This window comes from Pseudorca crassidens, chromosome 1 (genome assembly GCF_039906515.1).
Source record: "Pseudorca crassidens isolate mPseCra1 chromosome 1, mPseCra1.hap1, whole genome shotgun sequence".
NCBI lineage: Eukaryota > Metazoa > Chordata > Mammalia > Artiodactyla > Delphinidae > Pseudorca > Pseudorca crassidens.
Genome location: NC_090296.1, coordinates 66,539,357 through 66,556,787, shown reverse-complemented (window position 1 = coordinate 66,556,787; position 17,431 = coordinate 66,539,357). Strand labels below are relative to the sequence as shown.

Genomic DNA, 17,431 nt, shown 5'->3' with positions numbered 1-17,431 from the left:
AAGAACCAGCTTTTAGTTTTATTGATCTTTGCTATTGTTCCCTTCATTTCTTTTTCATTTATTTCTGATCTGATCTTTATGCTTTCTTTCCTTCCGCTAACTTTGGGGTTTTTTCTTCTTCTTTCTCTAATTGCTTTAGGTGTAAGGTTAGGTTGTTTATTTGAGACATTTCTTGTTTCTTGAGGTAGGATTGTATAGCTATACACTTCCCTCTTAGAACTGCTTTTGCTGCATTCCATAGGTTTTGGTTCGTCGTGTTTTCATTGTCATTTGTTTCTAGGTATTTTTTGATTTCCTTTTTGATTTCTTCAGTGATCTCTTGGTTATTAAGTAGTGTACTGTTTAGCCTCCATGTATTTGTATTTTTTACAGTTTTTTTCCCTGTAACTAATATCTAGTCTATAGCGTTGTGCTCGGAAAAGATATTTGATACAATTTCAATTTTCTTAAATTTACCAAGACTTGATTTGTGACCCAAGATATGATCTTTCCTGGAGAATGTTCCATGAGCACTTGAGATGAAAGTGTATTCTGTTGTTTTTGGATGGAATGTCCTATCAATATCAGTAAAGTCCATCTTGTTCAATGTGTCATTTAAAGCTTGTGTTTCCTTATTTATTTTCATTTTGTATGATCTGTCCATTGGTGAAAGTGGGGTGTTAAATTCCCCTACTATTATTGTGTTGCTGTCAATTTCCCCTTTTATGGCTGTTAGTATGTGCCTTATGTATTGAGGTGCTCCTATGTTGGCTGCATAAATATCTACAATCATTATATCTTCTTCCTAGTTTGATCCCTTGATCACTCTTTAGTGTCCTTCTTTGTCTCTTGTAATAGTCTTTATTTTAAAGTTCATTTTGTCTTATATGAGAATTGCTACTCCAGCTTTCTTTTGATTTACGTTTACATGGAATATCTTTTTCCATCCCCTCACTTTCAGTCTGTATGTGTCCCTAGGTCTGAAGTGGGTCTCTTGTAGACAGCATATATATGGGTCTTGTTTTTGTATCCATTCAGCCAGTCTGTGTCTTTTGGTGGGAGCATTTAATCCATTTACATTTAAGGTAATTATCGATATGTATGTTCCTATTCCCATTTTCTTAATTGTTTTGGGTTTGTTACTGTAGGTCTTTTCCTTATCTTGTGTTTCTTGCCTAGAGAAGTTCCTTTAGCATTTGTTGTAAAGCTGGTTTGGTGGTACTGAACTCTCAGCTTTTGCTTGTCTGTAAAGGTTTTAATTTCTCCATCAAATCTGAATGAGATCCTTGCTGGGTAGAGTAATCTTGGTTGTAGGTTCTTCCCTTTCATCACTTTAAATATGTCCTGCCACTCCCTTCTGGCTTGAAGAGTTTCTGCTGAAATATCAGCTGTTAGCTTTATGGGGATTCCCTTGTATGTTATTTGTTGTTTTTCCCTTGCTGCTTTTAATATTTTTTCTTTGTATTTAATTTTTGATAGTGTGATTAATATGTGTCTTGGCATGTTTCTCCTTGGATTTATCCTGTATGGGACTCTCTGTGCCTCCTGGACTTGACTAACTATTTCCTTTCCCATATTAGGGATGTTTTCAACTATACTCTCTTCAAATATTTTCTCAGACCCTTTCTTTTTCTTCTGGGACTCCTATAATTTGAATGTCGGTGCGTTTAATGTTTTTCCAGAGGTCTCTGAGACTGTCCTCATTTCTTTTCCTTCTTTTTTCTTTATTCTGCTCTGCGATAGTTATTTCCACTGTTTTATCTTCCAGGTCACTTCTCCGTTTTTCTGCCTCAGTTATTCTGCTATTGATTCTTTCTAGAGAATTTTTAATTTCATGTATTGTGTTGTTCAGCATTGTTTGTTTTATCTTTAGCTCTTCTAGGTCCTTGTTAAACGTTTCTTGCATTTTCTCTATTTTATTTCCAAGATTTTGTATCATCTTTACTATCATTATTCTGAATTCTTTTTCAGGTAGACTGCCTATTTCCTCTTCTCTTGTTTGGTCTGGTGGGTTTTTACCGTGCTCGTTCATCTGCTGTGTGTTTCTCTGTGTTCTCATTTTGCTTAACTTACTGTGTTTGGGGTCTCCTTTTTGCAGGCTGCAGGTTCATAGTTCCCGTTGCTTTTGTTGTTTGACCCCAGTGGCTAAGGTTGGTTCCGTGGGTTGTGCAGGCTTCCTGGTGGTGGGGACTAGTGCCTGTGTTCTGGTGGATGAGGCTGGATCTTGTCTTTCTGGTGGGCAGGATCACATCCAATGGTGTGTTTTGGGGGTGTCTGTGACCTTATTATGAGTTTTGGCAGCCTCTCTGCTAATGGGTGGGGTTATGTTCCTGTCTTTCTAGTTGTTTGGCATAGGGTGTTCAGCACTGTAGCTTGCTAGTCATTGAGTGGAGCTGGGTCTTAGCGTTGAGATGGAGATCTCTGGGAGAGCTTTCGCCATTTAATATTACCTGGAGCCGGGAGGTCTCTGGTAGACCAGTGTCCTGAACTTGCCTCTCCCACCTCAGAGGCACAGGCCTGAAACCCGGCTGGAGCACCAAGACCCTCTCAGCCACACGGCTCAGAAGAGAAGGGAGAGAAAAAGAAAGAAAGAAAGAAAGTAAAAGATAAAAGAAAATAAAGTTATTAAAATAAAAAGTAAAAAATAAAAAAAAATTAATAATGAAAAAACTTTAAATAATAAAAAAAGAAAAAAAAGGAGAGATAAACGAAGAAATCCACCAATGATAACTAGCACTAAAAACTAACTATACTAAAAAAAAAAAAACCAAACAAATTGACAGACAGAACCCTAGGACTAATGGTAAAAGCAAAGCTATACAGACAAAATCACACAAGGAAGCATATACATACACACTCATAAAACGAGAAAAAGGAAAAAATATATATATTGTTTCTCCCAAAGTCCACCATCTCAGTTTGGGATGATTCATCGTCTATTCAGTTATTCCACAGATGCAGGATACATCAAGTTGATTGTGGGGATTTAATCCGCTGCTCCTGAGGCTGCTGGGAGAGATTTCCCTTTTTCTTCTTTGTTCGCACAGCTCCTGGGGTTCAGCTTTGGATTTGGCCCCGCCTCTGCATGTACGTCGCCTGAGGGCGTCTGTTCTTCGCTCAGACAGGACGGGGTTAAAGGAGCAGCTGATTAGGGGGCTCTGGCTCACTCAGGCCGGGGGAGGGAGGGGTACAGATGCGGGGCAAGCCTGCGGAGGCTGGCATGACAGTGCAACAACCTGAGCCGCACCGTGTGTTCTTCCGGGGAAGTTGTCCCTGGATCCCGGGACCCTGGCAGTGGCGTGCTGCACAGGCTCCCAGGAGGGGAGGTGTGGATAGCGACCTGTGCTCGCACACAGGCTTCTTGGTGGCTGCAGCAGCAGCTTTAGCGTTTCACGCCCGTCTCTGGTTTCCATGTTGATAGCCGCGGCTCGCTCCCATCTCTGGAGCTTGTTTAGGCGGTGCTCTGAATCCCCTCTCCTTGGCACCTGGAAACAATGTTCTCTTGCCTCTCAGGCAGGTCCAGACTTTTTCCCGGACTCCCTCCCGGCTAGCTGTGGTGCACTAGCCCCCTTTAGGCTGTGTTCACGCGCCCAACCCCAGTCCTCTCCCTGGTGTCTGACCTCCGAAGCCTGAGCCTCAGATCCCAGCCCCCATCCTTCCCGGCGGCTGAGCAGACAAGCCTCTCGGGCTGGTGAGTGCTGGTCGTCACCGATCCTCCGTGCGGGAATCTCTCTGCTTTGCCCTCTGTACCCCTGCTGCTGCGCTCTCCTCCGTGGCTTCTAAGCTTCTCCCCCACCCCATCCCCCTATCTCCGCCAGTGAAGGGGCTTCCTAGCATGTGGAAACTTTTCCTCTTTCACAGCTCCCTCCCATACGTGCAGGTCCTGTCCCTATTATTTTGTCTCTGTTTTTTCTTTTGCCCTACTCAGGTACATGGGGAGTTTCTTGCCTTTTGGGAAGTTTGAGGTCTTCTGCCAGCATTCAGTAGGTGTTCTGTAGGAGCTGTTCCACATGTAGATGTATTTCTGATGTATTTGTGAGGAGGAAGGTGATCTCCACGTCTCAGTCCTCCCCCCATCTTGAAGGTCTCCCGTATTTATTTTTCTATTTGCTCTAATTATTCTTTTTTTAAATTGAAATATAGTTGATATACAGTATTGTTAGTTTCAGGTGTACTGTGTAGTGATTTGACATTTGTGTGCATTATGAAATGATCACCATGATAAGTCTATGTTCTATCCTTTGTTACCTTTTCCCTATTTTCCTGCCTTCTTTTGGGTAGAGTATTTATTATTTTAATATTATTATTTAATGTTATTTAGGAGTGAATATTTGTTTTACCACCTCTATTTATCTCTTCTATGTTTGCTATACTGCTTTATTGCTCTAAAGTTTATAATATACATCTTTAACTTACCACAGTTTATCTTCAAAAAATATTATAGTAGTTAATGTGTAATGTAAGATTCTAACAACCTTCAGTTTCTCCCCTCTGACCTTTATGCTATTGTTCTTATACATGTTGCTTCTGTATATGTTGTAAATCCCCAAATACATTGTTATTATTTTTCTTTAAGCAGTCAATTATTTCTTAAAGACGTTTTTAAATGGGAAAAATATCTTCTATATATGTGTATATATATATACACATATATATACACACATATTTGCTATTTTTAATACTCTGTTTCTTTGTATAGATCCATATTTCTATTGAGTTATTTACCGTTCACCTAAAGAACTTCCTTTAACATTTCCTATAGTACAAGTTTGCTGGTGATAAATTTTCTCAGCTTTTATTTGTCTAAAAAATTTTTTTAATACCAGTAAAATATTTTTATTTTTGAAAGATATTTTCACTGGTTGTAGAATTCTGGGTTGACGATGTTCTTTTACACACTAAAAGTGTTATTTAGCTGTCTTCTGCCTTGCAGATTTCTTATAAGAAACCTATGATCATTTTTTGTTTCTTATTATATAAAGTATCTTTCTTTCCTCTGATTGATTTTAAGATTATTGTTAAAATCCATGTATACATGGATTTTCAGCAATTTGATTATGATGTGCCTTTGTGTTTATACTGCTTGGAGTTCATTGAGTATTTGGGATTTGTGGGTATATATTTTCTGTAAGAGAGAGAAAATTTTCATGATGTCATTATTTTTGATTGTGTTCCAGTCATTATGAAATTTATGTTGTGTGTGCTGGATTTTTTTGTATTCTTTAAAGAGTGTTGAACTTTTTCTAGAAGAAGTTAGAGGATTTGCAAATCATTTCAACATTTTAGAGTTTTATTCATAAGCTATTATAGTGCTGGTCTAGAACAGCCTTTACCAAATAGGTAGTTTAGTCCTATTACCAGGGTATGACTCTTATGGAATCTTCTGAATGCCCTGCATATTCAAGAAAGTTTCTGTACTCTGGCTAGTGGAAGATAGAATAATTCGCAGTTCTATGTGAGCTTTGGGAATTGTTCAGCTTACATCTCTCTTTAATTGCTGTTTCCTAGGAAGTTGACTGACCTTGTGGGGTTTCATCCTATGCATACACAGACTGCATTCAACTAAAAACTCAGGGAGTTCCTATTCATATTTCTGGAGCTCTTTCTCCTTGTAGTTTTCTCTTCTTTTGTATTCTGCGCTACCAATTTAAGCTGCCATGTCCTCTCCAAACCCCCATTTCTGTCTCCTTGATTCAGTGAGAGACCATCAGCTCTCTTTGGGTTCCCTCTCCCTGCAGTATGGTCTGGAATTTGCCCCCAGGCAGAAATCTGGGCTTGCGGTAGGGCTGATTATCATTTATTTCCCTTTTTCCAAGAGGCAGAGTCATGTTGATGCTTGCAGGCCAATGGCTAAAAACCAGGGCTGAGATGAGATTGAGGAAGGGTACCAAGGGTACAGAATTTAAGAAGGTACTCTCAGGGCCATGAAAGTGCCTCCTTAAATTTTGAACCTTAAGCATCTTTCCTGCCTCACTCTAGTCCCAGCCCTGATGAGAACAGTTGTCTTATATATTTTATCCAGTTTTCTTGTTATGTATGCTGGGAAAGTGATTCCGAGCTCTGCCAATCCCTCATTGCCCAAAGTGCAAGTCTCCTGTCATCTGCATATTTAACTCAACAATGTGTCATGGACATCATTTTACATCAGAGAATTTAGATATTTACCGCCCTTTAAAATGATTGCCTTGTATTTCATTGTGTAGATAGATTTGAGAAATTATGGAGATTAAAACTCATTTCTTAAAAAGTCTCCTCATATCAGATGTGACATTAATGTATTGCTGAAAATAAAATATGTGGGTATACATAGTTTTTTTCATTTAGAAATATGCTTTGTACTGAGTCTGTTAACTAAGAAGCAAGAATAACAGATGGTTTTTCTGTACACCTCTTGATTTGTCACCTGGATGTGTTGTTAATTCACAGTAGTGGCCTGGAATAAAACTTTTCACTGTAGCAATGTTCAGCATTACATTCTGGAGCGTGGGGTAACCTTAATGATGAATCAAAACCACAGTTTTAAGAGATTGATAAGACATATAAAAATTACTATCTTTAGGATGTCACTCAGCTGTTTTTCTTTCTCATTTAAAAAAATTTTATCAGAGGTAAAGGTGAAATAAAAACACTAAGGTCTATCTAGTATTTAAAACAAATATAAACGGAGACTAGACTGTCTGATATATATTGTCCTCTTTTCAGATTAACAACAAACTAGGTATCCAAAAATCATAGTTTGTTCTAACAACTATAAAAAAAATATAGTTTCCTTTAACTGTCATTTGTAGCTTTCATGGTGCCTTTTAATTTTTGAACCAGATATAGAAATTTTATCATTATCATTATAATAATTATTAGAAATTATGTAAAACCAATAAAAAATACCAGAAGGCTATACGGGGAAATGATAAAACATTGATTTGTTTAGATGGTAGGATTTGGGCTGGTATTTCTTTCTTTTCTATTTTATTCATTGTTTTTTAATGTAGTTTCCACACTTTTAGAGTAGAAAAGTACATTTCTATATCAAAATTCAATGCAAAACAAAATGGTAGCAAGTTGAATCCAACAATATATAAGAAGGATTATACACCATGACCAAACGGGATTTATCTCAGGTATGCATGGCTGGTTCAACATTTGAAAATCAATTAATGTAGTCCATCACACTAACAGGCTAAAGAAGAAAAATCATATCATATGATTTTTCTTAATAGATGATCATATTAATAGATGCAGAAAAAGTATTTAACAAAATGCAACACTCATTTATGATATTAAAAACTCTTGGTGAACTAGGAATAGAGGGGAACTTCCTCAATTTGATAAAGAAAATCTACAAAAAACCTATACCCACATCGTAGTGGTGATGGACTAGAAGCCTTCCTGCTAAGATCAGGAACAAGACAAGGATGTCTCCCTTTATCACTCCTTTTCAACATTGTAGTAGAAGTCCTAGCTAATGCAATAACGCAAGAAAAGGATAGAAGAGGCATGCTGAAAGGGAAGTAAGAAATAAAGTAGTCTTTGTTCGTGGGTACTATGATTGTCTATGTAGAAAATCTGAAATGATTTCTTGGAGCTAATAAGTGATTATAGCAAGGTTGCAAAATACAAGATTAATATACAAATGTCCATAAATTCCTTATATACCAGCAGTGAACAAGTGGAATTTGAAAATAAAAATACAATGTTGTTTATATTAAGCACCCCCCAAATGAAATTATTACACATAACTCTAACAAAATATGTACAAGATCTGTATGAGAACAAAGAAGAACTAAATAAATGGAGAGGTCCCATATACATGGATAGGAAGACCCAATTTTGTCAAGATGTCAGTTCTTCCCAACTTGATCTCTATATACAGTGCAGTCCCAATCAGAATCCCAGCAAGTTATTTTCTAGATATTAAAAAACTGATTCTAAAGTTCATATGGAGAGACAAAAGACCCAGAATAGCCAAAACAATATTGAAGGAGAAGAACAAAAGAGAACTGACACTACCTGACTTCAAGACTTACTAAAAAGACCTACTGTAATCAGGACAGTGTGGTATTGGTGAAAGAACAGACAAATGGATCAATGGAACAGATAGAGAGTCCAGAAACAGACCCACACAAATATAGTCAACTGATCTTTGACAAAGGAACAAAGGCAATACAATGGAGCAAAGATATTCTTTTCAACAAATGGTGCTGAAACAACTGGACATCCACATGCAAAAAAAAATGAATCTAAACACAGAACTTACGCTTTTCACAAAGGTTAACTCAAAAATGGATCATAGACCTGAGAGGTGGCTTCTGGTGCAACTCAGAATAAACTAAAAAAGATCATAGACCTAAAAATAAAATGTGAAACTATAAAACTCCTAGAAGGTAGCATAGGAGAAAACCTAAATGACCTTGGGTAAGGGGATGATTTTTTAGATGCAACACTGAAGGTACAATTCATGAAAGAATTGATAAGCTGGACTTTATTATAATTAAAAACTTCTGCTCTACAAGAGACACTGTCAAGAGAATGAGAAGATAAACTACAGTCTAGGAAAAATATTCACAAAAGACATTTCTGATAAAGGACTGTTATCTAAAATATACAAAGAACTCTTAAAACTCAACAATAAGAAATGAGTGACAAAGTGAGAGAGTGGCATGGACATATATACACTACCAAACGTAAAATAGTTAGCTAGTGGGAAGTAGCCGCATAGCACAGGGAGATCAGCTCGGTACTTTGTGACCAACTAGAGGGGTGGGATAGGGAGGGTGGGAGGGAGGGAGACGCAAGAGGGAAGAGATATGGGAACATATGTATATGTATAACTGATTCACTTTGTTATAAAGCAGAAACTAACACACCATTGTAAAGCAATTATACTCCAATAAAGATGTTAAAAAAAAAAAAGAAATGAATAACCCAATTTAAAAATGGACAAAAGACTTGAACAGACATGTCACAAAAGAAAATATACAGGTGGCAAATAAACATATGAAAAGATGCCCAACATCATCATATGTAACCAGGGAACTGCAAATTAAAACAATAGTAAGGTATCACTACGTACCTGTTAGAATGGCCAAAATCCAGAATGCTGACAACACTACTAAATACTGATGAAGATATGGAGCAACAGGAACTCTCATTTGTTGCTGGTGGGAATGCAAAATGGTACAGCCACTTTGGAAAACAGTTTGGCAGTTTGTTAGAAAACTAAACTTACTCTTACCATATGATCTAGCAATTGGCTCCTTGATACTTACTAAAAAGAGTTGACAACTTATATCCACCCAAAAACTGGCATATGGATGTATATAGCAGCTTTATTAGTAAGTGACAAAACTTGGAAGCAACCAAAATGTCCTTTAGTAGATGAATGGATAAATAAATTATGATACATACAGACAGTGGATTATTCAGTGCTAAAAAGAAATGAGCTATCAAGCCATGAAAAAATATGAAGAACCTTAAATGCATATTACTAAGTGAAATAAGCCAATCATATGATTCCAACTATATGACATTCTAGAAAAGGCAAAACTGAAAGGATCTCAGTGGTTGCCAAGGGTTAGTGGGGAAGAAGGTATGTATAGGTGGAGCATAGAGGATTTTTAGGACAGTGAAACTATACTGTATGATAGTATAATTGTGGATACGTGTCATTATACATTTGTCAAGCTGGTAGAATGTACATAACTAAGAGTAAAGCCTAATGTAAACTATGGACTTTGGCTGATAAAGATGTGACAGTGTAGCTTCATTGGTTGTAACAAATGTACCACTCTGGTGCAAGATTTTGATACTTGAGGAGATTGTATATATGTGGGAAATCTCTACCTTTAGCTCAATTTTGCTGTGAACCTAAAACCTAAAGTAAAGTCTATTAAAAATTCAGTGTAACACTGCATAAAATTTCTAAGTATTATAAGGCTAAGTACAAGAGTCTTTGCTTAGTTTCTCTAGAAAGCAGAGCCTAAAACAAGAATTTAAGTGCTTTATGTGACGGTGCAAACCCAGGTGGTGAGGATTGAGAGTGAAAGGGAAATGAAGGAAGGAAAAATGCCAAGCCGTGTGAAGCAAAGCATTGTTGTATTGGCTAGCACTTAACAGTGAGGAACAGGTCACTCAGCAGGCAGGTGTCCTTAAAGACTTCTCCAGAAGAGATGCAAGAAAGACCTGACCCTTCAAGTATTCCATTGAATCTGAAAATGAAGGAGCAACCCAGTGCCACTAACCAAGAGAAAGAAAAAAGGAGGTGGTTAAGGGAATATGGAGACATGCAAGTTTCGAGTATCTTTGCCAATGCATTAAGCAAGAAAGAATGAGGAAAATGCAGGAAGAAATGGCATCAAAAAGTCAGGAAGGGCAGTAGACAACTGTTTCAAGGACGCATGATGGAACAAGACATTAATGCTGGAGTTATACCTGGATTTAAATCCATGTTCCATCATGTAGCAGTTGTGCGATCCAGGGGGAAATTAGATCACCTTTCTAAGCATGTTTTCTTCATCTCTGAAAATGAAGTGAATTATCACTTCATAGGGTAGTTTTAAGAAATAAATATATTAACTTAATGAAATTGCTTGGCACTTAATATACATTACTTTCCTCTATTCCAATTCTGTTATTTCATTTCACAAAAGTCCATCATGCCAGTTTTTCCCCAGAATTTGTTTCTAGGGAGATTGGGGCATTAGAGACCGAAGGACTCAATGTTGTTCTCCAACTTTATTGGGAAATGACCCAATAAATTTGAATTCTCCATAACTTCTTTTGTCCTCAGCCTCCTAATGTCAAGGGGAAGCTTCCTAATTTTACTGTATCATTGGAAAAAAAGACCAACATGCCTCCTCTTGAAAAGTGAGTCATTTATTCTCAGATTATTTTCTTTAGGTCCAATGTTACAGTCTCTTGACAAAATGTTTTTTTTTTTTGGGGGGGGCGCTTATATTAAAAAGGTAACTTAATTAGCTTCTTTGTTAGCTTTTCTCTGATAGTAAGCCATGAGTAACATAGCTAAATATGGTTCAAAGCTAGAACATTTGGTGTTTTACTGCCTTTGGAAAGTGCAGCTACAGTTTTATCATCAGTGAAGATAGTTTTCTTTAGTAGTTCAGCATGAGGTTCAGCACTGTCAAAGACAGCTAACTTTACTAGGTGGCCGTTTCTAACTGCTGTGGAGTCTTATTAATGCATAAAATCTATTTTCATTTATTCCTAATTTATACCTGAATTATAGTTTATTTTTTACTTTCAGTGGTTAGTTATTTGCTTTCCTTATGCTTTTTCTCTTATTTGATGCTCAGTAGTTTGACACCCATTTGGTTCTCAAGTCTTTTCATTTTCATTTTGGAGATGGAAGAATTGTATATACAGGAAAACGGCATCATGGAGGATCTTAGAGCCTACATTCTCAATAGAGGCACTATGACACCCCTGCCCCAGGGGGCGAAAATTGGTTATTGAAGGGTAAAAAAAAAATCGTATTCTTTTGATATTTAAAGCACAGATATACCTAGAGTACATGTAGAGTATATCTGTGGTAGTAAAATTTTATGAGGGGTGATTACAAAAATATGTCTAAAACAGCACCTGAGGGGTGTTGATAATGAAAAACAAGTTGAGAGACACTGATCTAGAGCCAGAAAAGATAATTTTTAAGAGATAAAACTGTGGTATGAACTGAGGGATTCAGAAAAACTTCTCTGTTAACTCTGTGTTATCTATGTTAGTGATCATCACACCATGGAAAAAGCTGACCATGTGAAAGTTTGGTTATTATTTACATCTTTCCTTTTACTTTCTAACCTGTTAATCTTTCTTTTGTTTTCTTTCTAGCCTATTAGTTCTTGTAGCTATTATTCATTATTTTCCAGTGATGAGTAAATTATATAAAAAGATCAGAGTTGGGATCCATTGAGTTGTTGGGTAAAGTTTGGAGTTTAGCATCGTCTGTTATGTTACATTCCAACACAAATGAGTGCTTTCTTCTTTTCTCTTATTTCTCAGGCCTATAATATTTCATTAGTTAAAAAAAAAAATTAGAACTATTGGTAACCATCTGGTGTGTCTTTAACCATTCTCTTGAACAGGACTCTCTCATTCTGAATCTCCAGGGCACTTTTTACATCACTTTACTGTCATATGGCCTCGCTTTATAGCCTTTTCCTTAGTTCTATGTTACTGTATTTCTTAGCTTCCTAGCTGTATTGTCTTAGGTCCATAGTAACTGGCATTTGGAAGGTGCTCAACAAATATTCAATAATACTTCATTAATTTACCAGATAGTTAAAATATAACACAAAAGAGAGATACTAGAAATGATGACATAATTTAACATTTATGTGGAATATTTTTCTAGGTGAGATGCTTTACTGTAGGTGAGTGAGGAGCAATTCTGTGCAGTAAAAGGAGGAGTCCTGCCAGGTTTAGGTATGCTTATCTCTGCAACTGGTGTTTTTAGAAACGTTTTCCTCTAGGAAATATTAGTTCAGATATTCCAGAATTTGAACAAGCTGTCATATAATTTTCCTCCATCCTTCTGGAGAAAATTTCATCCCCCAAACAAAAGATTTAAACCGTAATCTCTATGAACTGATATAGAATGGTTTCCTTGATATAATAAGTGAAAAAAGCAAAGTGTAAATGACCATCTATGGTATGGTACCTTTCATGTAAGAAAGACAGGCAAAAAAGAAAATATTCATTTGTGAAAGAAGAAATACAGGGTGGATAAACCAGAAACAAATGAAACTGGTTATATGGGGGGGAGGGAAAAAGTGTGTGTGTTTTGGGGGGCATAGGGAGAATGGAAATGGAGTAGATGAAGTGGGGAGTGACTTCTCTGAATATACCTTTTTCTATAGTTCTGACTCTTAGAACCATGTTAATGTTTTATTTACTCAAAAAATCATCCAGGACGTGGGGAAACTCAAAATAGAATATAAATAATAAAAAACAAACCTAACGATTACACATGAATAACATAACCAGAGTGAATGGGATGGAGAAGGAAAGAATTAATCTAAGCAACTCTGGAAAACCGGTTTTGACTATACATTGTAAGGTGACAGACTAAAAGGACTGCACACAAATAATGTTCTTGGTTAACGGCTTGTTTTTTCACAGGGGTGCAAGTTAGCAATTTTAAATCATCAATGGATGCTAAAACTAGTAGACAGAAGTATTTGCATAATCTCAAAGTATATCTCCACGAAATACTTATTAATTTCAAAGAGAAAAATAGTAGCTTTATAGTGGAGAAACCCAGTAGACACCCTTTAACCAAATGATCAAAGTTAACATCATCAATAATTGTTGACATATTGACATTGTCTCCTACTATCATACATTGAGAAAGGTACAATATCAAATCTATGGTATTCTTGCCAAAAATGCATAGCCTGAATTTAATAATGAGCAAACATCAAACAAACCCAAATTGAGGGGCATTCTGCAGAATAACAGGCCAATACTCTTCAAAATTGTCATGGTCATAAAAGAGAAAGACTTAAGAACCCACCGCTCCAGGTTGGAGGAGACTCAGGAGACATGACAGATAAATGCATTGTATGATCTTGAAATGGACCTAGACTGGAAAAAGGACGTCAGTGGGGCAAATGGCAAAATTTGAATCAGGTTAATTGGTTAGTTAATAAAATTTTATCAATATTTATTTTCTGATTTTGACAATTGTACTGTGGTTATATAAGATGTTAACATTTGGGGAAATGAAGGGAAGAGTTTACTGGAATTCCTTGTACTATTTTGCAACTCTTTTGTAAATTAAAAGTTAAAGTTAAAATTTTAAAAATTTAAATTTAAAAAACTAAAAAGAAAATTGTAGCAAGGAGAGACTTAAGGACAAATATGGTTTCTAGTTATCTTCTTGGCTATTGTTATTTCTGGGTATGACTAATAATGATAAAAAGGAAGAAAGTGCTCTTTAAAAATAAGGTACATTCATAAACACTTGAGATTTGTCATATATTTAAAATTTTAACTGGCAGAGTGGAATATATGAATAATAGAATGAGGTGTGGAAATTAAGTGGAAAGGAAATTTTTTAAAGAGAAAAGAAATCATGTAGAAAATATCTACCTTTAACCAGGTTCCTCAGGTTTCAATTACTGCATATTTAAAATCAATAATAACCACCAAGCACTCTCATCTACAGTCATGTTAAATGATTATACTTAACACAGGTGCATGAATTCTGCTTATTCAAGTATGAAACTGACAGTTGGTGGTATAACATTTATTAAAGTGATCTTTGAGCAGTAGATGAAATTGAAAGCCGTTTGATAGTGGAATTTCAGGAGTATTTCTGACACTCTTCTTCTGAGATCATTTTCTACTATTATCATCAAGAAAGTTTACTGAGCATTCATGTTGTGTTGTGTGCCACCCACAAGGGATACACTCTTTGCTTGCTTGAGGCAAATATTCTAAACTTCCAAAGATTTAGGAGTCCAAAGGAGTCTGGCAAATATGTTATAACATTAGGGAGATAAAGGTCCAAAACTGGGACCATGGGGTGGTCTTATAGTTCTACAGAGTGAGATGGAACATCAGAGTCAGAGTTTCAAAAAGAATAAAATAAAAAATGTTGTAGGACAGGAAATGTGGGGTCACTGATGCATGATAGCAAACAGACTAAAAAGCAATCAAGGTGACCTACTCTTGGAGAATTTATATTCACATCACACAGTAGTTCTCTTTCCTTCTCTCTTCTCTACACCTGAATGCAAACACATACACATACACACAGATACCCTTGAACTTGGCTGCACCATATTTATTTGTTGCATGTGTCTCTTTTTGCTGGGGTGACTTTTGGTTCTAGTCAACTGAAACATGCAGTTTTCTTAATTTGTATTCTGCTGTTTAGTTGGAGAAGCAATTCCTTTAGATATGGCTTTATTTTTATTTAAAGTGTCTATATTTGCCATTCTTAGAAACTAAAGGAAAAGGAGGAAAAAGACCCCTGTCTCTGAAAAATTGTGAGGCAAAGCGAATTGCACATGTGAAAAATCAGGTGTCTGCTGGATAGCATCATTCATTATAGAGTGGATCCTGGTACAAGTTAGGGCCACCTTAGTTTCCTTTCCATAGCCTTGGTTACCACAAGTTAGGAGTTGACTTAAGGAATTAAGTAGTAACAGCATTAACCTAGAACTGCTCTCCTCACCTTTTCCAAGCAGGCACTCAGACAGATCCCGTTCATATCTACTATATACAACCATAGGAAACCCAGGCATATGTTCTGTCCCCATTAGGCTAAATATAACTCCATTCCCTTTCTTCTCCACCTCTGAAAGCACATGAAAAATGATAGTAATAGGCTTATAGTGATAACCGTGAACCTGCTCTCATTTATTAAGTGGTGAATCATTTGCATATTCTAGTATTTTATTATTAGTAGCAAGTTACTTTCAAAATATCTCAAAACAGTTGTGTTTTGAGCCTCCACACTGAAGTGGAGCATTCTGCCCTGTGCAGGTCTGCTGCTTTGTTTTACAGATGAAATGCTGTGTTATCTCTGTTGACTTCTAAGCGTTGGCCAGAAACAACTTTTTTCCCCTTATTTATCTTTCAGAACCTTCCCGGAGTATCACTTCCATCCTTCATATGTCAGGTGGATTTCATTGCTTTGGTGTGTAGTAGTACATTTACAGTGTGGGCACATGTCTATCCACTGCATCCTGCATTGTGTTCATTTGTTCACATATCTGTCTCTCCATTTCACTGTGGGTCCTAGAGATGAGGACCCACCCTCATTGTATCCCCTTTGCTTAACACTGTGCCTGGCTTAGAGTTGCTGCTCTAAGTAATGTCTAGTAAGCTATGGAAATAGCTCCAGGTTACATTATTTGTGAGTCAAATATGTCATTAATTATCTATTGATGCAATGTGTATTCATATCACATTGGGGAAATGGCCAGAAGACCTCAGCTATGTTATAGAGAATTGTATTATTAGGGGTAGGAGAAGAAACAAAAAGCAAATAGTTTCTGTTTTCACTCAGCTCCTGAGTTTGCCTGTGGGATTTGATAAATTTTCCTCCAGACTAATTACCATTCAATGCTAAGGGCTGGAGTTTGTGGTCTTGGCTTGCCAGCCTCATGATATTTAGCTTTAACTGCCATGTCGAGAACAGATAATTTCCCTTGCTAAGAGGATGTTCTTGGAAATGAGTTGACACCTATCAGTCATTCCTCCTTTCTCCTCCCTAGCTGAACCCTGATTTCTTTTTGACATCCACCCTCTACAGGGGGGTGGAGGGAGCTGACCCTACCCTCAGACGCAGTAATGGGCCTGATTGGTCAATCCTATCCTTCCTGCCAGTAATTGGTTCAGGAATGACTTCATATTGCAGTTCGGATCCGTGATGAAAGAGAAGAAAGGTGTGTTGGAGACTTCTGGGAAAGCTTTCCCTCACTCTTTTGGGAGTTGCCAGAGGTGAGCCCTCTCTCTTCCATGAGAGGCTTTTGTGTGCCGATGTGAGACTGGGCTGCCATGCCATCTCACTGGCAACCTCAGAGGAGGGCGGAATTAATAGAATTCTGGGGAAACCAGGCCAGGGCTGGTGGGTTAGATCAACCAGGGAATCTGCCCTATGTTAGTTTTCCAGTTACACGAGCCAATAAATGTTCTCATTGTTTAAGCTAGTTTGATAAGTGTCTGCTGTGACTTGCAGCCAAAAGTGTTATAACTTGTTAACAAAACAAAACAAAAATTCTCTAGTTTTGAAAAGGTGGAAAGTGTAAACAATGCAAGACAGTTTGGCAGGGAGGAGCTTTAAAAAAGTAGTTCCTTTAGACCAGTGATTCTCAAACTTGAGCATACATTAGAATCACCTGAAGAACTTGTTAAAACTGCTGCGATTCAGTCCCAGAACTTCTGATTCCTTAGCTCTGGGTGAAGCCTGAGGATTTTCATTTCTAACAAGTTCCCCAATGGTGCTGATGCTTCTAGTTCAGCGACCACACTTAGAGAATCACTACCTTAGATTTCCAAGTATTCTGCCTTTTCTGCCGGGATATCCAAGAGTCGGGGACAGGGCCATGGTGCCAAGAAATGAGCTCCAGCTGTTTCCGAGGGAGCCACCAAGTGCCTCAAAGCAGGTAAACCCACATAATGGGACAACTTACAATTGTAGTTGTCTTTTCACCTGTTTTTTTCCTTCCAGTTTTATTGAGATATAATTGACATACAGCACTGTATAAGTTTAAGGTACAGCATAATGATTTGACTTACATACATCATGAAATGATTATCACAATAACTTTAGTTAACATCGTTCATCTCATATAGGTACAAAATTAAGGAAATATATTTTTCCTTGTGATGAGATGATTGTCTTCCTAAATGAACCATATACTTCATGTGGAGAGGGTTTGTGACTTAAATATCTTTGTTCCCCAGAGGATTTAACACACAGCTCTAA

General features: G+C 37.1%; 1 protein-coding gene across 5 annotated transcripts in view; it reads left to right on the top strand.

The window, feature by feature from the left end:
• Window positions 1-17,431, top strand: part of AKAP6 (A-kinase anchoring protein 6) — a 594,710-nt gene that overhangs the window by 160,376 nt on the left and 416,903 nt on the right. Inside the window, exon 1 of one of the 5 annotated variants that reach the window (XM_067737948.1) lies at window positions 3,231-3,670. The exons of the other annotated variants lie outside the window; for them this stretch is intronic. The gene's annotated coding sequence lies outside the window, so the exon portion shown is untranslated. Of the gene's footprint in view, window positions 1-3,230; window positions 3,671-17,431 lie in introns of those variants that run through there. 5 annotated transcript variants of the gene reach the window in all.